The sequence below is a fragment of the Desmodus rotundus genome, chromosome 8 (assembly GCF_022682495.2).
Source record: "Desmodus rotundus isolate HL8 chromosome 8, HLdesRot8A.1, whole genome shotgun sequence".
Taxonomy (NCBI): Eukaryota; Metazoa; Chordata; class Mammalia; order Chiroptera; family Phyllostomidae; genus Desmodus; species Desmodus rotundus.
The window spans coordinates 9,153,431-9,176,509 of record NC_071394.1 but is presented as its reverse complement, the minus strand read 5'-3'; the positions used below and the strand labels follow the sequence as shown (position 1 = coordinate 9,176,509).

Sequence of the window (23,079 nt, the reverse complement as noted above, 5' to 3'; positions counted from 1 at the left end):
ATCTTTGGGATTGAATTTTCCATCAATTTCTATGTCTTGTTCTCTCTTTCTTTTCACCTTGTAAGGGGGGCTTGTCCTTTTTAATTATGCAAGTGCTTCCTCTAGTCTGATTGTCTTCCTCAGGGCTCCCTGCAGAGAATTTACTATAGTTGATTGCTAAGGAGATTATTGATCCCAAGGGCAGATTTCAGAAATATTCTTATAAATGGATCATGCTGTTAATAAAGGTCCACCCTGAAAGGGCTTTGGGGTAGAGATGTTGTTGAAATCAGAGCTCCCAGTAATGGCAGCAAGAGAGAAAACCACCTGATGGCCCATTCTCAAGGAGGGAAATTAAGAGAAGAAAGAGATGGGATCAAAATGAACATTTATCCAATGCCTCTGGGGTGCTAGAATCCTGGCTCTGCAAATTCTAACCTTGTGACCTTGGACAAGCTTCTTAGCATCTCAAATCTCAGCTTCCTCAACTAGAAAGTAATAGAAATAACATTTTCAAAGGGTGTTGTCAGGATTAAATAAAATCATATCTCTAAAGTGCACAAATGCTGCCATGTAACAGGGAATATGCTCTCCTTGCCGTTATTATTTGTGCTTTTGTTAAACCTTCACAGGCTGCCCAACTGATAGGTACTGGCTGGAATTCTGGGTTTCAAAATCATAAAGCAAAGATGTCACACAACTCATGCTCTTTGGGTGACGGGCTAGAGCTTCTGTCCATGACATATTGTACATGTGAAAATCAGACAAAATTATGTCAGCTGGGCGCGGGGAAGATGCAGAGAAACGAAGTCAACAGAGGAGGCAGAACCCGTCAGTTCTGCAGCTGTCCTCAGCTTAGCGTTGGGCATTCAGTCCTTGTTACTGACTGTGTGTGGCTTCACAATCGAGTGGAAATTTACTGTGTGGGAAAATGGAGATTTATACAAAGCCACATTGAACAAACGGTGAATAATTGATTTAGCTGACCTGACAACTCCCACTTATAAATAACAGAATATTTTACACTGGCATAATTTAGTTTTCTGGGCATCCTGACTCCTTCTAGCATTTCACTGTAAAGACCCAGCACTTTCTGACTTTCCCATACGGCAATACAATTTCAGTCCTGAGCTCTGTTCTCAGGTCATCCTGGCATAATTTGTAGGAAGTACGGTTATTATGAGATAAATTCTCAAGAATATAAGGATTTTTTATTTAGTCCTTTGATATAGGAATACAGTTTGGTCTCTACTTAGCAAAACTTGAGATGTATTTGGTTGGGCTCAAGAATGACAAGGTTTACCAGTCTTACAGTCTTTAGGAATAAAGTAAAAATAAAATAAATAAAATGAAATAAATATAAAATAGGAAATGTTGCAAATCCCCTCGTTGGTATCCGGGTATAGTACATGCCACTCCTGAATACATTAGCAAAGGAAGCATTCATTTCCAAGCACGGTATCCCAAGGAACGGTGCAGATGAGTAAGAATGAATTTTCCTGGGGCATTCTCTCACCAACGGCTACGTGAATTCCGATGGCTTATGAAACAAGATCCAGGACCAAACGAAGACGTTTTAGCAGACACCTTCATAAGCACTCTGGAATCATGATTACTGGGATTGAAAGTCTCCTTGAGAGATAGATCATCCTGGCCAATCCCTTGATTATAGATTCATTTTCATTCAATAAACATGTAATGAGCTCCTTCAATGTGACAGGAATTACAGGCATTAGCCTAAGATTATTGGGGGGGGCATAAGTGTTCTGAGGGAAACTAAGAAAAAAAAGAAGCAAAGCGTCTGCCATCAGGGAGTTTATACGCTGGCTGAAGACCTATTGGGGCACACGGGGACGGAGGCCAGTGTTGTGAGGACGATGTGAATAAAGGACTCCAGGGGCATTTAGGAGGAGAAATCAAATGCATGTTCTTAACCTGGCTAACAGATAACCATTCTTAAATATGAGCTCCTCTTCATTTCACTCTTTCATTGAAAATCTATTAACCATTTTGTATTTACCAACCCCTGAACTGGCTACATGGGGATGCTGAATTCAGTAACCATGATGCCTTCAAGGGCCCAAAGTCTAGCAAGAACGGCTGGAAAGTGAACAGAGAGTCGCCATGCTATAAATATTCCTAAATGTCATCGCGTTCCGCTGTGTCAGATAGTCCTACAGGTAGCCGCCCTGGAATGCCTGTGGGAAGAGATGACCCAGTACAGGAGAGAGAACTGCCCAGTTTTGATCCCTTTTTCTCAAGTTGGAGAGATGAGGTATAAGAGTGAGATGACTAGCTCATCTTTACTAAAAATACAGACCTTAAGTAAACATGACTTGTGCTAAGTTTGTTAGGCGAACCACACGGCTCCTGGACTGAAGAGTCCTGTTGATCTCTCACTGTGATATTGTGCAGTTGGACGCTTTCCGGGTGGTGAATCAGAGGTTCTAAGTTCAAGTTTCTGCTCTGCCATCAAATTAAGTGTGTGTCCAAAATGGTAGGATCTTGTTCAATTATGTTACTCCTGAGTTTTCTTTGGTGAGAGGAAGTTATGTCTGCTGATCTCTCGGTCTGATTGTTCTTTTTTTTTTTTTTTTTTTTTTTTTACAGTCAGTGTACAACGCTATCTACTGACTGAGAGTCACTTATGACATAAGAAGGCTCTTAGGCTGAGTGGTACAATTAAGCTGAAACACATTTCAAAGCTGACAATACAAACCATGTGGATCTCTGTCCCTATGATTTGAACACAAGAGCAGTTGTATTCCCTGCAAGTGCCGCATCGCTGAGATTCTGTTCAAGTCTGTTATATAGCAACCCTCAGTTTGGGGGGGGATATGTATATACACACATACATGTAGTCTGGCAGAAGTAAGGCTTGCTTTAATGTGGTTGATGGGGTCCGTGAATGTCTCTCACGAGACGGACAGCAATGTGAACATTTCACCTAAAATGCCATCTGGTGTGCTTGAGTGTGATCTTGTTATGTTACAGAACGACATGCTTATGATTTTGGAATAAAAAAGGGGCATTATTTGTGCCAGACCCTGTGCACATACACACATACATATATAAGACAAATGTTTCCAACATACCATATGTCATATTATGCTGGAGGTATTTTTAATGACCAGTGAGGAAATGGTTGTGGCAATGTGCACAGGCTTTGCGTATGGGTTTGCCGTTTAGGGCTGTGTGAGGATATTTAGATTGGGTCTTGAAGGATATGCAGGAGTTCACAGGAAATGCATGAGAAATACTGAATTCAGATGGAGGGAAATAGCATATGAAATAACATCGAGCCATGAAAAGTCAGGATGTTTTAAAAAAACAAATGGTGAGCAATCCAATGTGTCTGGAGCATAGATTATGAAATGCAAATGTTGGTAGATAACACTGAACAAAACTTTAGAACTTGATTGTGACGAGCCTAGTTTGCTCTGGTAAATAGCGTAGACTGCATGGTTTAACCAGGGAGAAGTCATTGAATATTTTCAAGAAAGAGTGTGACGTGACCAGATGTAGGAGTGTTTCATTGGCAGCAATGCGAAGAATGCACGGGTGGGACTGAAAGCACAAAGTCAAGTTAAAAGGCCGATGTAGCAACACTGGCAGGAGGTGTGAACCCCCAGGGCAGAGGCTGTGGAATGGAAAATATGCCCCCAAAGAAAGAGAAACCTACTTTTCTGGGAACAGTTTCCAATAGCTGGTGTGGTCTAGATTTTTAACTTTTACCCTATACCCTCTGTGCCTTACTCAGGAGAAGAGCTGTGGTCGAGATTCTTGGTATTTTTGTTTTCGTTTTTTAATTCATTTACTTAATTTCCCTTTAAAAAATTACAAAAGAAACTTGTCTTCACTACAGCCAGTGAAGCAGTTTGAAGATATGAAAAGAATAGCTAATACTATTCCTTCACCCCATCCCTTGTCTCTGGGAAACCAGTATTAGCAGCACGATATGAATCTTTTCACCCATATCCATGTTCATGTAAAAGATAATAGACATATACTTTTGGTGCTTTATGTTAAAGGCATCAAATTCATACATACACGTTTCTTTGACTTGCTTAAACTCTCTATAAACTGCTCACTTTTCCAACTTACCATGGGCAATCTTTGGCAATATATAGAGATCAAACTCAACTTTTTGAATGACTGAATAATCTTTCTCACATGGATGTGCTATAATATGTAGATATTTCCTTATTTTTATATAATTCTTACATATTCGGTTTGTGCCTTGTTTGTTACTAGAAACTATTAAGTAATGATATTTATATACCTTTTTATTAGGTCATCTAAACAATGGTCACAGAAGTTTTAAAAAGTTTTTCATTCTTTCACAGCTGGAAAGGACCTTGTCCATATCAGCCAACCTTCTAACTCTCACCCAGGTGAGGCTTGGGAGGCACAGTAAGGTGCAGGGAAGATCTCAAGGTTACATAAGTATTTTGTCAGCTCCTCTGGAGCCAGAATCCAGGTTCCAGGCAGAGACCTCGCCTCCTTTTCATAGGAGAGGTGCTTGTAGAGGGTGGTGATGTGGATTCCTAAGTGGTGAGAGATGTGCAATTAGCACAGGGAGTCCACATGCAGACCTGATCTTCAGGCCTAATGTCAATCATAAGGCAGCCCTCCTAACAAAGCACCCTCTGCCACAGGCCAGGGCAGGGGTGACAGGGTGACTGATGGGAAGCACTGAGCTCACCTCAGCCTGTTCCTGCCTGGAGGCAACTGGGTATTCACCCTTCCTTCTGCTGTAGGGAAGTGTGTGGAGCTTCCTGGTTGGGAGACAGAGGACACCTTCGCTTCCCTTCCTGCAGCAGACAGACTCCTTTGACCTCTTCAGCATCCTTGGAGGCCCCATCTCACTTGCTCTTCCATGCACAGCCTCCAGGCTCCTGGGAATACATAGGAGAAAAAAACAGTGTCCCACTGTGGCCCGCTAACCAGGAGGATAGTGGGGCCTCTTTCTGTCGTGATGTCCAGATCCCTGTTTAATCTTCCGAGTCATCCAGAGAGTTTATTTACACTGCAGGTGACTGATCTCAAACACACAAACACATCTATTGTCTGTATCTGCACCTCTTTCTATTTCTGTGCATAGTTATAGAGCAAATATATGAATATTGTAACACACATATACACAAAATATTGCATATTATACATTGCTTTAAGTCTGTTATTTAAACATTTACATATATGCCAGTTCCAAAGAAAACATATCATTTATTAAGCCTATTATTTAAAATTATATGTGGCAATTCCAAAGAAGAAAATATTTTATATATTATTTCAAGTTTATCATTCAAAATTGTATATATATATACACACACACATATATATATAGGCAATTCCAAAGAAGAAAGCATTTATAATATATTGTTTCAAGTCTATTATTTAAAAGTTTTATGTGTCTATATAAAGCGTAGTGTTTTTTCTTTGGGGCCCCCAGGTATTGCAGGGATTGGCACCATTTTGACTGTGGACCGTGTCCAACACTGTTACTTTCTCAGTGAGAAAGCTGAGGTCTAGAAATGTCCTACAACTTGCCAGGAACCGTTCAGCATGTCTGTGCGTCTGAACCGGGACCACTCCCCGTCTCCCAGGTCCCAGGTCAGAATTCTTTCACCAGATTTATAAATATAGAATCCTTTCAGAATCGGGGAGAGATTTGTCTTTGTCAAAGTACCCCTGGGAGAGGAGGTAAGAGAAGAAAAATACACACCAGACAAGTGCTCAGGTTTTCGTGGCGCTGAACAGAAGCAGCTTTTCTGAATTGTGCGGGGGGTGCAGGAAGGTGGGTAACCAGAGTCCCTGCAATGTGTGGGGGCCATGAGGTCTCCCCGCTTGTGATAGTTCAAAGGCTGGTGAATGGAGACAGATTTTGGCGGAGACCAGTTGCATTCATCTCTTAAGCATGTGAAAGACATTTAGAGACTGAACGATTTTCAGTCCCCCGGGTTTGGGAATTAAAGGTAAATATGGTGCGGAAAATGCTTTGGCCTGGCTTTAAAGGCTTGTGTGAAATGCTTCCCGAGGGGGGAATCGTGGGTCACTAAAAGGTTGCTTCTCACTAATGCCCTTGATTGGCTGTTGGTGCGGCTGCTCTCTGTGAAGTGACAATCAGTCAGAGTGACCACTGCCCTTTAACTGCAATTATCAATGGTCCGGCAATTTCCCTCAATTTTAATCAATTTGGTTTCTGAATAGCTCTTTTCTTTGTCTTAGACAAAAGAGGCAAGTGTTCTGATGGATGCCTCCCTCCTCACCGTAGCCCTTGTTTTCTTTAGGAAGCTCTTGGAGACCTTGACCACTTTGAGGTGGGGCAGAAGGTCCAAATGTCCTTTCATTCAGGCAAGAGCCATCCTGGCTGAGCTTCCAGCCCAGCCTAGCGAGAGGAGCATTGAGACTGCCAGGGCCGCAGTGGCATGGAAACAGGCTTCAGTGACTGGGGCTGGGGGCCTGTGTTAGGGTTGCCAGGTAAAATGGCAACAGGACTCAGAGTTACATTCGCATTGCAGATGAACAATGAATTCTCACGGGACATTCTTACACTACTGTGTTTTCTATTTTAACTAGTGACCTCTGTTTGTCTTGGCTATATTTGGCACCCCTTGTGTGAATGGATGGAGGTAAGGAAGGGTGCAATAAACGTTCAAGGCCAGGAGTGAGAAGAACAATGACAACAATGGGGACAGAGCTCTTGCACTCATTTGTTCGTACATTTGTGTATTTGGAGAGTTATTGAACCCTGCTGTGCAGCCAGCGTTGTGACGGGATATTAAGATGAATGAGACAGATTAGTGCGATTTAAGATGCACAGATCCAAGCTATGATGGAGTACACTGAGAACAGTGGAAGCACAGTATGGTTCTTGGTGCTTTTTCCCGTTCACCGCTTTGGAGAGGTAGGACCAGTAACAGCTGAGAACTCAAGCCAACAAGGCTTTGGGATAGTCCAAACTTTCCTCGTCAGGAATCTTTCTCATTTTCTTCTCTTCTGCCTCTGACCACATTTAAGGTAATTCTTCAAGAAGCAGGCTGAGAGAAGGAAGCATGAATACTATAAACACCTATATGTTTTATTTGTAAAATAAATGGGCTCCGACTGCATATCATTTTAAGTATGGAAACTGGGCCATAGTCATCAGTATATTTCACAGCTGTGTAAGAAAAAATTAAGTGAAGATGTGTCTGCTTCAAGTTTTCTCTAGATGAGTGGCCCTAAGGCATCTTATTAAAATTTATTTTTAAATGGCATCAGACCCTGTGCTTGCCATTTTATTTTCTGTAGAGGTTGTGATGCCTTTCTAATGTGTTTCCTACTGTCTGTGGCACTCGCACACGCACACACATCACATGCACAAGTACACCCTTATTAAAGCAGAGTCGGAATTAATGAGAAGCTTAAAACCAATCTAGTGAGAAATCAGTAAAATTGGATTTTAAAGGTGTTCCTGCAGCACCTATTAGCTGCTGTTGGGGATGCAGCCCTGTACAAGAGATAGCTTATCTCGTAAAAGGAATTCCAAGGTAATGGAGATAAGATAGTTCAGTGGAGAGTGCTGGCTTCAGACACAATACCTGCCCTGCCAGGACCCACTCACGTAAGAAGTCTCCCCAGTGCCTAGTGTGAGCCCAGCACCTTGGCCAAGGTTGGTGTGTTGGAGTAGACGCCTAACTCAGAGACAGTCGATTGGCCAGCAGACTACAGGTAGCTTGGAAGGGCTGGCCTGGGGGTACACTGGTGATGACCTTGACAGATTTTCCTGTATTAGAGATGAGCAGTCAGCAGGGAAGGAGACACAGGGCAGGGAAAGTGGGAGAGTCAGTGGAGGGAGCTTGGGCTCAGAGGCTCCACAGCCAACCCCGTTTCAGGAGCAGCATAGGTGCCTGCTGGGCTACATGTGGCTGCCCACATGTGTGCACTGTCTGTGTGAAAGGTGCTTGCTGGGACCCAGGTGGCCTTCCTGGTCTTGAAGGTGTTCCACCATTCAGAGTCCTAGATGTGTGTGACCATCTCTGTTCTTCCTGGAGAACAGATTGCGAGGTGGCCTCTGGTTCCTGAGAAACTGGGCTGAGATCCCCGTGTTTCCGATAGCTGCGCGTTTTCTTACAACTTTTTGTAACCTGAGGTATTTCGAGGTGGCCTGTGTTCCTTCCAGGCAAAAAAATCAAGCCCAGGCCCAGCAGGAGAACTATGCTGCAAGGCAGCATTTTGCTTAGAGCAGGGAGAAAAAGAGCTGAAAACAGTGGAGGGGAACTGGTTTCTGCTGGAGAATTAGACAAAGCCTCATTAAAGACTCAGCATCTGAAACCAGCTCTCAAGGCGGAGTCAGGAGTTTCCTAGGCTAGCCTGGTACCTTCTAAGAAGTTAAATAAAACCATGTGGCCATAAAGGAAGCACCCCTCTGCCTACCGAGTTGAACTCAGATGTCCATGTTGCAACTCACTAACCCAGATATACACACACAGAGTTTGCCGGTCTCACTACATCCATTATGAAACACTTTCATGTCTTTCCATGTGCTCCTTACAGAGGAAAATTGTGAATAAGAAATCTAGGAAACAAGCAAAGGGTCATTGAGCCAATACCTCTCTTTGCCCCAGATGCGGATGTTACCTCGTTGGAAACTCACAAAAATTTGCTGATACCATGCTCACTTTTTATAGGTGACTTCAGAATCAGAATGGGTAAATGATTTGCCTAATATCACACAAATAGTAAGAGTACAGGCTTATTTATTTTTAAATAAAACATTTTAGAAACATAAAACTCAGGGTGTCATGTAGGATCTGTTCTCAAATTCCCCCTTACGCACTTCACCAAGGTCTTCTCGTTACCTCCTGGTGGCTCAGGACCCACCACGACCACATTTCACTCAGGCCAAGATTCCTTCCAGTGACCTCGCATCTATGACAGCTTGTGCCCTTCATACCTCTTCTTAAAACTTACCTGCCTTATTCCTCTTTCCCTCAGATTTTTGCTAAAGAGTTAGTTGTAAAATAAGCAAATCAAACACTGAGGTATTAATGGATGATAATGGTCAAAATACAATCTTCTACTAAGACTGCATTTGCATTTTATCCTGGAGAAACTGCTTAAGAACTCAGAATATTCTTAGAGTGGAATTCACTCTAGCAGCTCGGAAGGAGTTTAAAAATAGGTCTGCAGATCATTAGTTAGACTCTGCAAAGGGGGCCTGCTTATGAGGTCAGCCTGACTCTTCCTCCGAGTCTCCAGCTTTTCCTTGTAAATCCTGGAACCCCAGATACCAGACCCAAAGAGTAAAATAAACAGATACAGGTTTTTAAAGCTCTTCTCATATCACAGCTTCAAGTACAGCAGCATTTTTAAAAAGGTGGTAATTAATATTTGTGAACTTAATTTGAATTGAAACTATATTTTGAATCCATCAACTCACAGGCTGACTGACGAGTGTTTACTTTCTCAACGAATGTGGCCTTTGTAGCTATTCTTCGGGGGTGGGCAGGTGCTGCCCTGTATAGCTTTAAGAGTTAGAACATTTTTCAGAAATTTTGTGAGCTGGTTGACCTCACATTGAAAGCTTGTAATTGGCCATGGTGGAAATATTTATACCATGGAAATTGGCCAACACTACAAATCTAGGACTGACTGATTAATTGATACTTACCACAGAACCAGTTTTTAAATTGTTAAACATTTAGTAGCTTATCACTGCCTGTATTTCCTTCCTTCCTTCCTCCCTCCCTCCCTCCCTCCCTCCCTCCTTCCCCCTCCCCCCTCCCCCCTTCCATTTCCCTCCCTTACTTCTTCTTATTTTTTACTTTCTGTCTTATAATATTTCTAATATGTGCTAGATATTTTGACAGACCCTTTACAAATGGAACTAATTTTATCATCATAACAACTCTATACTATTTAAACTCAATTTTTAAATATAAAAAAAACCAACAGAAAATTTATGTAATGCCCAAAGGGGACACTACCAGTAAATCAGTAAATAATAGAAATAGAGTTGAAACACACATCTGTCTTATTTGAAAGCTCAATTCATTCCTCAAGCCTATAACTAAAACACACACACATGCCCCAAAGCAAAACCAAACAAACAAAAACTGAGTGGGTAGTTTCTAAATAGACTTGCTCTGTTTCTAGATCTGGCCTTGAAAGATCTGTTACTGGACCACAACTGCGTCTTAACATCCCCACCAGACTTCTGCCCCCAAAGCAATGCATCAAACAGAGTTAATAATGAGGATGGGAGGTGGCAACTACCTAGTAGAGGCAGGTTTCACTATCTATTGGAGAACATGAGGTTTCTCAGTGGGACAAGCTTCAGGAGATTGCTGTCTTGGCAGAGAAAACTAAGGGCAGAGGTTGCTAGATACCTCCTCCACTCCCACCAATTCCTGTCAAAATTCCAACTAGAGATACAAGTTAGAAACGCTAACGCTCCCTTTTTCCTCTCTTTAATCCTTTATCTCTGGGGGTTGCTTGTTTCCCTCTTCACCACTGGTTTACTAAAGGAAAGCACCACAACCCAGCTCTTACAACACCAGGGTGGGTGATTCAGACACATCTGGATTTAATTTCCTTGTTAACAGACATGGGATTAGAAATTAAGGGAAAAAGTTGTTGGCAAATAGTATTTGGGGAGATTGTCAAGCCCCAAACTAAACTCACAACCTAAAATAGAAAGGGATGAATTCATTGACTCATTCATTCAACACGCATTTATTCAGCAGGCGCCTGCAGTGTGGCTGGCAGGGTGCACGCCCCGGAAAACAGTAGTGAGCGAGGCAGGGCGAGACAGAAAATGAATTTGTCAACTTGGAAATAAACAAGGCACTTTTAGATGGGCTTACGTACCGTGGAGGAAGCAAAACAGGGTCTTTAATAGTGCCCTCACCAAGGAGGCTATGGGTGATGGTGTCACTTTGTGTATCGATGTTTAGGGAGCCTCTCCCTCCAACCCCGCCACCCCGCATTCCACCCTAGAAGGAAGGAGGGGAGCTGAGACTTCAGCCACTCACTGAAGCTTTGCGAGGTGCTTGAAAGTCAGTTAGTTTGTTTTCAGGGCTCTCATCGTCTCTTCCTCGCTTCTGCTACACGTCTGTGAGTCAGCCTACCCTGGTTTTATTCCTTCCCCGTCTTGCTCCTTTTCCACTACTTCATTCTCCCTCCTGCGTGCTGGATCTTCACTCAGACTTCAGGGGCTGGTTCAAATGAGTGTAAATAAGAAAGAAAGAAGACATGAAAACCCATGGATTTTGGAGTCAGCCTTGGTTAAAATCTTGGCTTTATCACTTAATATTGTTAGTTTATATATACATGTAATTGTGCATGGTTAATTAGAGAATTTCGTAAGTCCTAATGTTAATATACACCTCTAAAACCATCACAGAAATCAGGATAATGAACATATCCATCGCCTTGAGGGTTTGCTCATGACCCTTGGAATGCCTGCTTCCCAGCGCCCTCCCCACCCCATCCCCAAGCGACAAACATGCGTTCATTCACTATAAATTGATTTGCATTTTCTAGAATTTTATATAGATTGACTCTTATACACTTTGGGGGCCTGGTTTCTTTCACTTAACGATTTTGAGATTCAGCTAGGTAACATGCACCGTATATGTGTCAGTCGCTACATTAGGATTGTGAAAGCTATGATGATTTCATTCTCACATCAACTCACTGAGGTTGGTTAGAGAATTTCAGAGACAAGGAAATGGAGGCGGGTAGAGCTCAGCAGCTTACCAACCATCCCACAGCTGGCAACTGGCGGGGTCTGAATTCGAATCCAGGTCTGTCTGGTTCTCAACTTCTGTTTGTTTTGATAGTTAATTGCACCAGGAATGGTGGAAGTGTGCAGGAGAAGTTTCATGAGAGAGCTCATGTTTAGGCTGGATCCCAAGAGAAATGTAGGCATCTTTCACCAGATCCAAAAAGAAATATTTTGGGAGGAGGGCAATTCAAGGCTGAGAAGGCTGCTGGGAAAGTGGGGTAAGAACACCATTTTCCCAGCTAACTGGGCTCAAAGGTTTAATTCTCAGAGAAACTGGAAAGGCAGCCAGTCCCTGGGGACTCAGACACCAGGTTCAGCCACTAGATGGGCATTTCGACCTAGTGCATCATTGAGGAAGCTGCCCCGAGGTACCCTCACAGAATGCCAAGTGGTTTCTCTACATGCCATCAGAGGGAGGCATACCTGAGTACTTTCAGGCTCTTGTTGGTCCAATAAAGGGCGATCCTACCTCTCCTTGCTTTGCATGGCAGTCGTGTTTTCAAACTCTGGATTTAAACCAATATTGTTTCTAAGTCTGCGTTAACCCCTTAATAGCTATGTGACCTTGGATGAATTATTTCAGGTCCCTGACCCTTAGTTTCCCATCTGGAAAATGGGGATAACATGAACAATTACCTCATCTTTGCAGATCACTTGGAAGGAGACTGAGACAAGATACAACCTTTACAGTAGATGCTATTTAGTGACTGTTTCAATTCTAACCTTTTCTAATACGAAATTTGTCAAGTATTGACAAATTTCTCAAAGTATTGAGTCTTTAATTACGGAGATGTGGGGTTAAAGATACTGTTACTAAGTATATTGCCCCACACCTCTCAAAAAAACTTCCTATCCAGGCAGCTGTGTTTAAGATCCATTTTTTTGCTCTCCTAGAAAAAAGAAAAAAAAATCTTAAGTTTACTGAATATTTATAACAAGGCAATGTACTTTCCACTTTATATTCATTATGGTATTTAAGTTTGCAAAAACACATTTGGCAAATATTCATTACTTCATTTTGCATATGAGAGAATGAACATGTACTCTATAAGAAATAAAAAAACTTTCCCCGAACTGGAGTGCTGGCTGACAGCTGGAGGATCCAGGATTCTGACTCACATCTGTCTAACTTAACGTGTGTGCTCATTCCCCTGCTGCCCTCCACGCTGGTCGTGAGAGGCTAGACAACAAAAGAACTGTTCTGAAAATAGGCTGACTTCCCTCCCACAGCCCCGGCTTGAACAGACCCTTCGTCTGAACTTGGACAAGCCCAAAGAAGACTGGCCTTCCAGGAGAGCTGGGTATTGTTTCTTAGCATCCCATAAACTATTTCTAACCTGCCCATATCCTGCCACTCCAACTTCCTTCCCCTTGCTGATAACCAAGCAGACCAGAAGCTGCAGGCCTAAGGGGGAAACATCACTTACCTCTTCGCCCCATTGATACCACAATCCTTGATAGAGAAGATTTATGGCACTCCTACACTTCCGAGGAAGCACACTCCAGATGCAGGGTGAAGTTTATTGCCCTGTAAAAATAAATAACTAAATAAAAATAACCAAATAAGAAACGAGGGCCGCCGAAGAGCTCTGTCCACACCCTCTGGAGCAGACACTTCATGTCCCTCCTGCCCTTCTATGAGTGACTTCCCTTTTCCTTTCCTCTTATCGCTTTCCTTTAAAGTGCGTCTGGAAGCACTGCCAAGGGGAAAGTATAAACAATGTCACGGGTGGTGCTCATTGAAGGGAAATATAGGCCTTGCATCCTGTCCCCTTAAAAAAAAAAATAAATAAACTCACAAGAAAGCCCTGTATGTGTTGTAACCTTGCCTTGGTTGCTGGCTAATTTAAATAGTTAGGTAACCAGTTTAGCTTTTAAACACTCTTAGAGCTGACTCTCTGGCTTTCATGTTGAAATGAAAGGCACCAGATTCTAGCCCTCTGGACTCTTACCATTCTAACAAACGTTCTTTGTAATTTCAGGAATCTTCTCTTTAACACCGCCCCCCCCCCAAAAAAAAAAGTAACATAATAGAGTTCAAGTTAGAATGACCTTCTGAGAGGGAAGCAGAGGTAGTGGGAACAACTAGGAGATCCACAAGTGAAATCTTCTGATGTGTATGTTTTGTTTGACTTTAATGATATTTTTAGCCAATATGAACCAATGTTTACTAATTTCTAGATTTCGTGTTTTAAAAATCTGACTTTTTGGATTATGTTGAAAAAGTGAATGGTATGGCCATGCTGGGCTTACAATGCCCTCTGGTAACTCTTAGATGAAGTTCAACAGCCACTGCCTCCTGTAGGAGACTTGAGCCTCTCTCCTTGTCTGGCCTCAGTCCTTCTGTGTCTCCAGCATTGAAGCCAAGGGTCAGTTGCCCCTTGTGCCATTATATTGCCTTATTTTTCTCTCCCCATGCATCTGTCAAAAATAGGGTCATGAATGTATGCACCAGGCTGATGTTTTTTTATCTGACTCACCCTCCAATTTACCTTGCTCACCTTTCCCTTTGGCTTTTAACTTGACCAACCTTGATCTAGGCCAGGACCTTCCATTAAAAAGACTGGGAAACTGTTGGAGGGTTTTGAGCAAGTAGTTGATAAGAACCATTGCAAAATACTTGGACTGGAAAAAGAATGAATTTAACTATATTGAACATCATTGATCTAGTGCCTTCTACACATGACCCGACTTCCTAGGACTTTCAGGGAGCCATTTTGATCCTAGGACTTTATTTTTATTATTATTTTTTTTATTTTAGAGAGGGGGGAGGGAGGGAGAAAGAGAGGGAAAGAATCATCAGTATGAAAGAGAAACATTGATTGGTTGCCTTCTGTACCCACCCCGACCAGGGACTGAGCTTACAGCCCAGGCATGTACCCTGACTGGGAATTAAACCAGCGACTTTTCAGTTTGTGGGAAGGTGCCCAACCAACTGAGCCACACCATCCAGGGTTGAAGATGGTCAGTTTTAAACACAATGGGAATCTCATTATTGGCTCTGAGTGACTGAGTCACAGCTTTCTGGAAGGTAACACCTACTAACTGGCAACCTCTCAAAAGGGAAAGAAGCATGTCCCAAGACAAAGGGAAAGCTTCTGAGACACTTGGCTTTCCGCTGCCTGTTACCTTGTAGCTTGAGGTTGAATAAAGAGTCATCTAATATTTCATTTAAACCCCAAGGTATCTGTTAAAATGAGTCCAATGTATTCCAAGTGGATGGGAAACAATCAAAGTAGTTACTGTAGTTGCTGTAGGTGCTCTGAGGAACAACAGACCAAGAGTGGCAGCAGAAGCATCAGCTAGGAGATATCTCAGGTGAGAAATTAAATTATAAGTGGTAGCAGTGGAGGTGATAAGGTTTGGCCCAGTTAAAGATATATTTTGAAGGAGATATATATTCTAAATGAGTATGCTGATGGATTAGATATGGGGTGTGAGCGAGAAGCACCAAAGCAAATTTTTTTGGAATCAAACAACAACATGCCATGTGGTGCTATTGACCGACATGGAGAACACTGGCTGAGAGGCATGTGTGGAGTTCAGGGTTCCATTTCAATGTGGAAAATTTTAAGAGCCCATCATTATCAAAGTGGAAATGCCAATGGGCAGTTGGATTTGTGAATCAAGACTTCTGGAGTAGATCAGGACTAGACCTATGATTCTAAGGTCATCAGTGTGTTGATGCATGTAGAGCCCTGAGCTTGGATGAAATCACAGGGGCCTGTTGATGTGGAGAAGTTGAAGAATATGAGGGGGATCTAGCAAAAGAGAAAATGGAGGAAGAGACAAAGAGAGGAAATAAATGGGAACACATGGAAATCAACTGACAAACATGTTTTAAGAGGAGGAAATAATTGTATCAAAAGCAACTGGTAGGTCAAGCAAGATGATAATTGGGAATTGTACATTGGATTTGGCAAAATGGCTGTTCAGTTCTTTCTTCCAGGTGTTTTAAAATTTTCATTATCAGCCCTGGCTGATGTGGTTCAGTGGCTTGAGTGCCGGCCTGTGAACCAAAAGGTTGCATGCTCGACTCCCAGTCAGGGCACTTGCCTGGGTTGTGGGCCAGGTTCCCAATTAGGGGCATGTGAGTGGCAACCAATTGATATTTCTCTCCCTCTTTCCTCCCCCCGCCCCCGTCTAAAAAATAAATAAAATCTTAAAAAATGTTTTTTCATTATTACATATCTTAGAGTGGGTCTTTAAACATTTTTGTACTGAGCCTGAGGTTTTTTAACCTGAGGACCTATTTCCTTCTGTGCTGGAAAAATTTCATTATTTTTTCTTCCCTTCTACTTTCTCAGATTATTCTTTCTGGAATTCTTATTAAGATGTTGAACTTCCTGGATTCATTGTTTCTTTTTGTTTCTTCGCCCACTCTCCACCTCAGTGTGTTTGGTTCAATTTCTGAGAGATTTGCTCAATTTATCTTTTTAAATAATAAGAGAAGGTAGGGTCAGCTCAGGTAGTTGGCAAGAAAAGGAACCTGCCTGGTTCATCGACTTCATATACAGACTTTAAAACAATCTCTTTCAACCTCATACCTCAGATCTGGGGTATCTTACAAGAGGATGTGCATATCCTTTGTCAATCTCCAGTAGGAATTTGAAAGTTACAGGGCGTCCAACCTTTTGGCGTCTCTGGGCCACACTGGACGAAGGAGCGTTGTCTTGGTCCACACATTAAAAACACTGTGACACATGATCACAAAAAAAATCTCATAATGTTTTAAGTAAATTTATGATTTTGTGTTGGGCCACATTCATAGACATCCTGAGCCACACGTGGCCCATGGGCCACAGGTTGGACACCCCTGGCGGGAAGAAAAGAAAGCATGCCGTATGCTTTCTTGAGGGGAATGAAAGGACCCCAGAAATTTGCTTGTCTTACGGTCCCAAGTTGAAGAAAACGTGCACCGGTACAGCACTAAATGCCAGAGGTTCCTCTCGGTCTCAGAGGAGGCTGAAAGGCTTTAAGGGCTTGGTTCATTGTGCTCTGGATTACTCACTTGCTGATAAGACAGACTTGAAGCAATTGTATTCCCAAATTCCTTAAGGCTTTGGTACTTAGAGGGCCCCGAACCGTAGCTTGTTGCTGCCCTGCATGTTTTCTGTACATTCAGCTCTTTGACTCGCATTCTGTCAGGGTTTTTGGTTTTTTTTTTTTAATCTAGATTTAAGGTTTGGTGTTCTCTGTCCTTGTCTATTGAACTACTGAAATGTCGTGATTTGAATCCACAGTTTTACGTAGCGTTTTTATCATGTGTTAATACTCTGAGAAATGTAAGAACAAGAAACATGGTCTATATTTAGCAACTTTATGAACAAAATGAAAGGACGGGGAAGGAGAAATGCAACACAGACAAAACGGAACTCTAAATTTGATATGGCAACTCTACATTTTTTTCTTGTGCGTCAGTGCAATGTGGTTCAGGCTACTTTAAGAATGATGAATTTGTGTTAGGAAATGATGTTGAATCATACCCATGCTCAACATGAAGAGGTGCCCTATTTTATTAGAGATAACAGGCTTCAGCACAAAATCAGGGAATGGCATTATTTTTCCTTTTGTGTGTTCTAAGTGCTGAGAGAAAGAGGAAGAGAGAGAGAGAGAGAATTAGTGGTCAGTTTCAGAGAATATTTCCTTGGTAGGTGATAAGATTTTGCTATGAAGAGCGCCTCATTAACGACATCCCAGAGTAAGAGAACAGGAAACAGGAGCAAAGACGTGTGGCTGTTTCATGCCAAGGCTTCATTAACATAACCATTAGCATCCAGGAGCTCTGACCTCTGGCCCCACTCCATCAGTCATTAGCTGTGAGTGCTAGCAGGAATCATTTCTTTCTTCTCAGTGAGTCTTGTCACTCATGAATGACAATTTCATTTCTTAGCCCATATTGTCATTCATAAAATGAGGGGAAGAGAAGATAATGGGATAATGTGTATTCCCCCGAGCGTTTCATGGAATTCTGTGTTCAGGAGACATTAATGGATGTTATCTGAAAAAAGTGTTCTGTGATCAAATTAGCTTAGAAAATGTGGGCCAAATTAAACTAGATTATTTAGGACACTTTACGCCCTTTAATATGCCAATGGTACTATGAATTTTCTGGGAGAAATATTATACGCAGAAATATCCAACTTTTTTGATCACAGAGCCTTTTTTATATAGATGATCAGGAGAGGCTGATATTGATGCATTGTTGGTCCTAACAACCATTTTCCTAATACTGTGCAAGGCCCTGGGAAGAGATGTGAAAGGAGTGGACAACGTACGGATGGAACCTGGATGGTGAGCCATATAGACTGGCTTTGAATCCCAGTTCTGAGCTATGTGATCTGAAAAAAGTGGACTCACTTTTTGAGGCTTAATTTCCTTGTCTATCTAACAAGAATAGTAAGATCTACTTTGTGGTGGTTGTGAGAATATATGCAGACAGAAAATATATTACCTAATAGCACAGTTCCCGGTACTAAGTAGGTGCTTAATAAATGTGAGGTCTCTCTTTTCCTTTCTACCATACAAGGTTGTGCTTCAGTGAGGGGGAAATGGCAATGGGGCTGACTGCAAATGGGGTGTGGAACTTGGTAAACATTATGCTTTCAAATGTTTTGCGTAAGGAATAGGGGAGGGGAGAAGAAACATTTTTACACCAAAATGGTATCCACCTGGAAGGGCAAAAGGAACATTTCTGCATCACAGCGTGACCAGATGTTTACAAACATATTGCTTTCACAGGATCACAAACATTTGTGCAAACATTCGCTTTCATCTTTTCGAAGTGACCACAGGAAGGAAGTACTGGAAATGGGTTTTGGCTCGTGGCTGAAGAAAAGCGGGTGTACCAGACCAAGCTGTCATGAAGTCTTATCTTTCTCCCATCTCCTTCCATTCGGACTTTCCCGCCCATCATATTCTTCTTTAGAAAGAACCTCTAATGTGCATGTGGTGCAGGGATGGCCAACACTGGATTGGGTGGGAAGGTCTCGGCAGCAGCCTGTATCTAATAATACATGGAGGTTTGATTGCAAGAGTGATTCACAATTGCCAAGTACCAGTCAAACTGGCTTCCTTTGTGATTGGAGTTAATATAACAAGAAATGGGCCAACCAAGGGCCAATAGCATAGATAGGAAAAGACAACACATAAGGCCTTTGTCTTGTGGCTCCAGTGAGTTCCTGCTTCTTAAATAACAAGAGTCTAAGCATGCAGAGTTCACTAATATTCCTGCTTCGATATTCCCATCCTACACTTTACAGAAGTCCTCCAGCCAAAGGCTGGGATGAGACAAATATCCTGTTGCTTATTTTTGTTTAAAGCTTACAGCAATAGAAGTATTCTATTCCCAAGTCCAAGATGAGAGGTGGTCCCTGCGTTGATTACCTGGGAAGGTTTACTTCAAAGTGACAGACTCACAGAGCGACACGAGTTTGTACAGATCCAGACGCTCTAAGCTCAGGTGGACTTTCTCTCACTGGCTTGTCATCGGCTTTGATGCTGTGCCAAGTGAAGCTGTCTGTGCCACTAGCTACTTTGATGCCATCAGACAAGTATTACCTGGCAATATCTGCCTTGCATTCCTGTGGAAACTCAGGCTAATCTTGGAGGATCCTCTGAAAAATTATTTTTGTATGTTTTGGGGCTTTATTAAAAATTGTTGGTGTAATATTTATCTTCCAGATGAGGTCAATACCTATCTCATAATCCTTTCCTCTTTTGCAAAGCCACAGATCCTCCAAGCTAGGGACCGATGCCAGCAATTATACATTTTTGCAGTTTTTTGAGGGTTCTCCACCTTACGGTGGCTATGAAACAGAAAGGAATGGGCACTGGGCTGGGAGCGAGGAATCTCAGGCATGCACCCATGTTCCACCACATACTTTCTCTGCCTTTTGAGCAAATGCCTTCTCATCTCTCAGTTGTCATTTCCTAAACTGTTAAAAATTTAGATACAAGAAATGGCTTCTCTAGAGATCATGGTGTTCCACACCCCTACACTGCAACTGAAAAATAAACCGAGGCTTTGTACAGCAAGCTCTTGTGCGATGCAGAGTTGTTTCTGAGCAAACTTTGTCCCTCAGCATTCAGTTCCATTCTTCCAGCAACAGCACTCTGGCCGCCTTTGGAGAAGCCCCTGCTTCTCTCATCCTCCGTCTATTTAGGAGGAGCTGACCACAGTCCCAGCTCTGGGAGTGAACATTGATTTCACACACTTACACTTTTTGTTGAGGGAAGGGTCATAACTCAATTCAGGCTAATCAGAGACAATCAAAATCAATCAGAAACCTTTGCATTGAGAATTGTTGGGAAAAGAGACATAGTTTCTACTGGGGTGATTGACAGTTAAAGTTAGTGTAAATGAAAGCCATGCTTCAGTCATGAGAAAAAGCTCTCTTGAAAACAGAGCCAAAGAATAAGTGGGAGAGGATGGAATAAGAGGAAGACTGGGTCTCGTAGATAGAATTTGAGTCCACAGACCCAGCCATGTCTTAAGCAAGGTGTTGGAACCAGACTGGCCACTAACAAGCTATGTGACCTCCTTGAGCAAGTCTCTCGACCTGTGTATGTTTCAATCATCTCATCTGTAAAATGCAGGTAATGAATGGAAACCTACCTAGTAAGATTGTTGTGTGAAGTGAATGATTCCGTGTGCGTGTGTGTGTGTGTGTGTATTTAGAGCAGGGCTTGGCATATGGTAAGTGCTACAGTGCTGTTTGTAAATATTATTATTCTTGTTGTAACTGGACTTTTCAGTTATGTGAGCCAGTAAATTCCATCCTTTACTTAAGCCTCCGATCTCTGACCAAACTGATTAGTCATCATGTTGGTGGCAGATCTTAAACCCAGGCCTTTAGACTCCCATTTCTGACAAATTCTCCGTCACCACATCCATGCCGCAAGTTACAGGACGTAAAACTAGAGTGTTGGGCTGGAGAGAGGACCAGACTATACATTCTCTGAGTGTATCGAATTGCATGTCAATTGCTATTAAACACTGGGTGTTCATTGATTTGGTTTTGTTAGGTGTGATACTGTTATGTATTTTGTTATACAGGGAAATGTTCTCTTTTGTTTTAGAGAGATGCACACTAAAGTACACAGAGGTCAATGTAACAATGTCTGTAATTTACATTAAAATAATTTAGCAAAAGCCACAAATCAAGATGAAGTAAAAATGACAAAATGCTAGTGATTGCTATCCAACTGAATGATGGGTAATTGGATGTTCATTATAAACTTCTCTCAACTTCTCTGTATGTTTGAAAACTTTTATCATACAAATTTTGGTTACAATTGCTGGCTTAATTATATGTCTTCTCTGCCTGAATGTAGGAAACATAAGGGTACGGAACATGTTCACCTTGTTCAGTGTTATATCCCAGGGGCTGTAATATGGTACGTGCTTAATAAATACGTAATGAGAGAGGAACAGGTTAGGCCTAGTCCGGTGAGGAGGGCCTTTGGGCCAGGTATAACCGCAGCTGTGCGTGCTCTGCCATAACCTCTCATCACCAGCTGTTCCCATGCTTGCTGATAGCTTCCCTCTGCCAGCATGTGGCACTCCCTCCTATGGGTTGTCCCCCTGGGAACTCGCTCTTTGCAAGGGACTGTCCAGAAGAACTGGGAAGTTGACATCTTCCAAGAGTAACAGATGATTAACAGAAACTTAAAAAAAAATATTTTATTGTTGTTAATTACAGTTGTCTGTACTTACTCCCCTCCACTTCCCCACCCCCACCCCCAGCCATCCCCACCTCCCTCCCTTGCTTCCACCCTGTCTTGGTTTTGTCCATGTGTCCCTTATAATTGTTCCTGAAAACCCTTCCTGAAACTTAAGAGGATAAATACTTCTGCTTCCTTGCCCCTCACGTGGAATAATACTGAAGCTTATTCCACATTATCTCCCAGAGGTCCTCAGTGTTGTTGAGCCCCGATAGCCTACCACAGTAACCAGCTCATAATTACACCCTTATTGGGTTACTTTCCCTTTCTTACATCCACATCCCTTACCAATGCTTGTTGGGATCACGTCTGAAATAAACTGCTTGCCTTTCAATCCTAAGGTTCAACTTCTGGGGAAAACCTAAGGCAGAAAGGGAGACAAGTTGAACTGAAATAAAGTCAAGTAGATACAGAGAAGAGAGATGAGGCAGTAAAACCTTCTTGACAGATTGAACAAAATTTGTCCCTTATTGATGTGGGACTGTCAAGAGGCAGGTATTTCCCCCTGTGGTCATTCCATGGTCTACACACAGCTGACCAGGTCACCACGTTGCCTGAACACTGGACACTGAGAAATCTGTGTACTTGGTACCAGCTCCATTATTTCTAAAATTAAGTTACTCATTCCACTCTTACCCCGCCCTTTGTGCTTTCTCCGTGGAGCTATTTCCTGGTGCCGGTTTTTGAATCACCAGCCAAATATTCTTTTCGTCTCTGCATGGTGACTTTGCAGTACAGTAAAGACATATGCTCTTTCCCGAGAGCCAGACCTAAATTCCACCCTGGCTTCTTCGAATGCCCTTGGATGAAAGTAGACATTCCTTTCTCCTGCAATCTTTGTGTCAATTCTTACTCATTAGACATGCTATGTTAAATCTGTTAATGGAGCCATCCTGCCCATGAGCTCCAAGTTCGTCACCAACTCAAAACAAAGCCCTCACAAAGTGAAACACAAAGATGAGGAAAAAAAACAAAACAAAACAAAGAAAACAATTGCCTTAGCTACTCCTTGTCTACAGGGTGTAATATAATCTGCTCAGTGTGACCATCAAGGACTTCAAAGATTCAAAGCTCCAAAAGCAGGGGAATGGATCGAGCAGACCTAAGTTTGAGTTCTGACTGTTTCATGACCCTCCCAGGTGGTTTAGAATCTGCCCTGTGTTTATTATCTCTCCAAACAAACAACAGCAGACACAATCCACTGTAACATTTCGACTCTATTTCCCCTGACAAAGAGGGGCTTGTTTCTCCTACGAGAACCTTGTTAAAGGGGTGAATGAATCAAATAATACATTCTTCACCTTACTTTATATTTCTAAATGCTCCCCTTATGTTGCTATAAATCTAGTCACCCAGGTGTAAAAGTTTGGAGTGTTTGGTGATTCAAAAATCCTAATCAAGAAATATCCTCAACTTTTCTTCTTTAAACTTTTCTCAAAGGTCTTCCTAACTCCTGTTGGTACCGTGTCCACAGTGACCCCTCAAACCTTCCCTGCCCTTTCCACTCCCACCTCCCCTGCCTGTGAAAATACCCCTTTACCTCCTGGCTGTACAATTTCAAAGGTCCTCTAGTTGGTCTCCCTGATTCAAGCATCACCCCC

The 23,079-nt window shown here is 42.3% G+C and overlaps 1 long non-coding RNA gene across 1 annotated transcript; it reads right to left on the bottom strand.

The window, feature by feature from the left end:
* Window positions 1-10,776: 10,776 nt before the first annotated feature.
* Window positions 10,777-13,374, bottom strand: LOC123480902 (uncharacterized). The gene is made up of 3 exons (XR_006657047.2): window positions 13,180-13,374; window positions 12,389-12,642; window positions 10,777-11,180 (listed from the first exon to the last, which is right to left on the bottom strand). It is a non-coding gene; the product is annotated as an uncharacterized lncRNA (long non-coding RNA).
* Window positions 13,375-23,079: the final 9,705 nt, after the last annotated feature.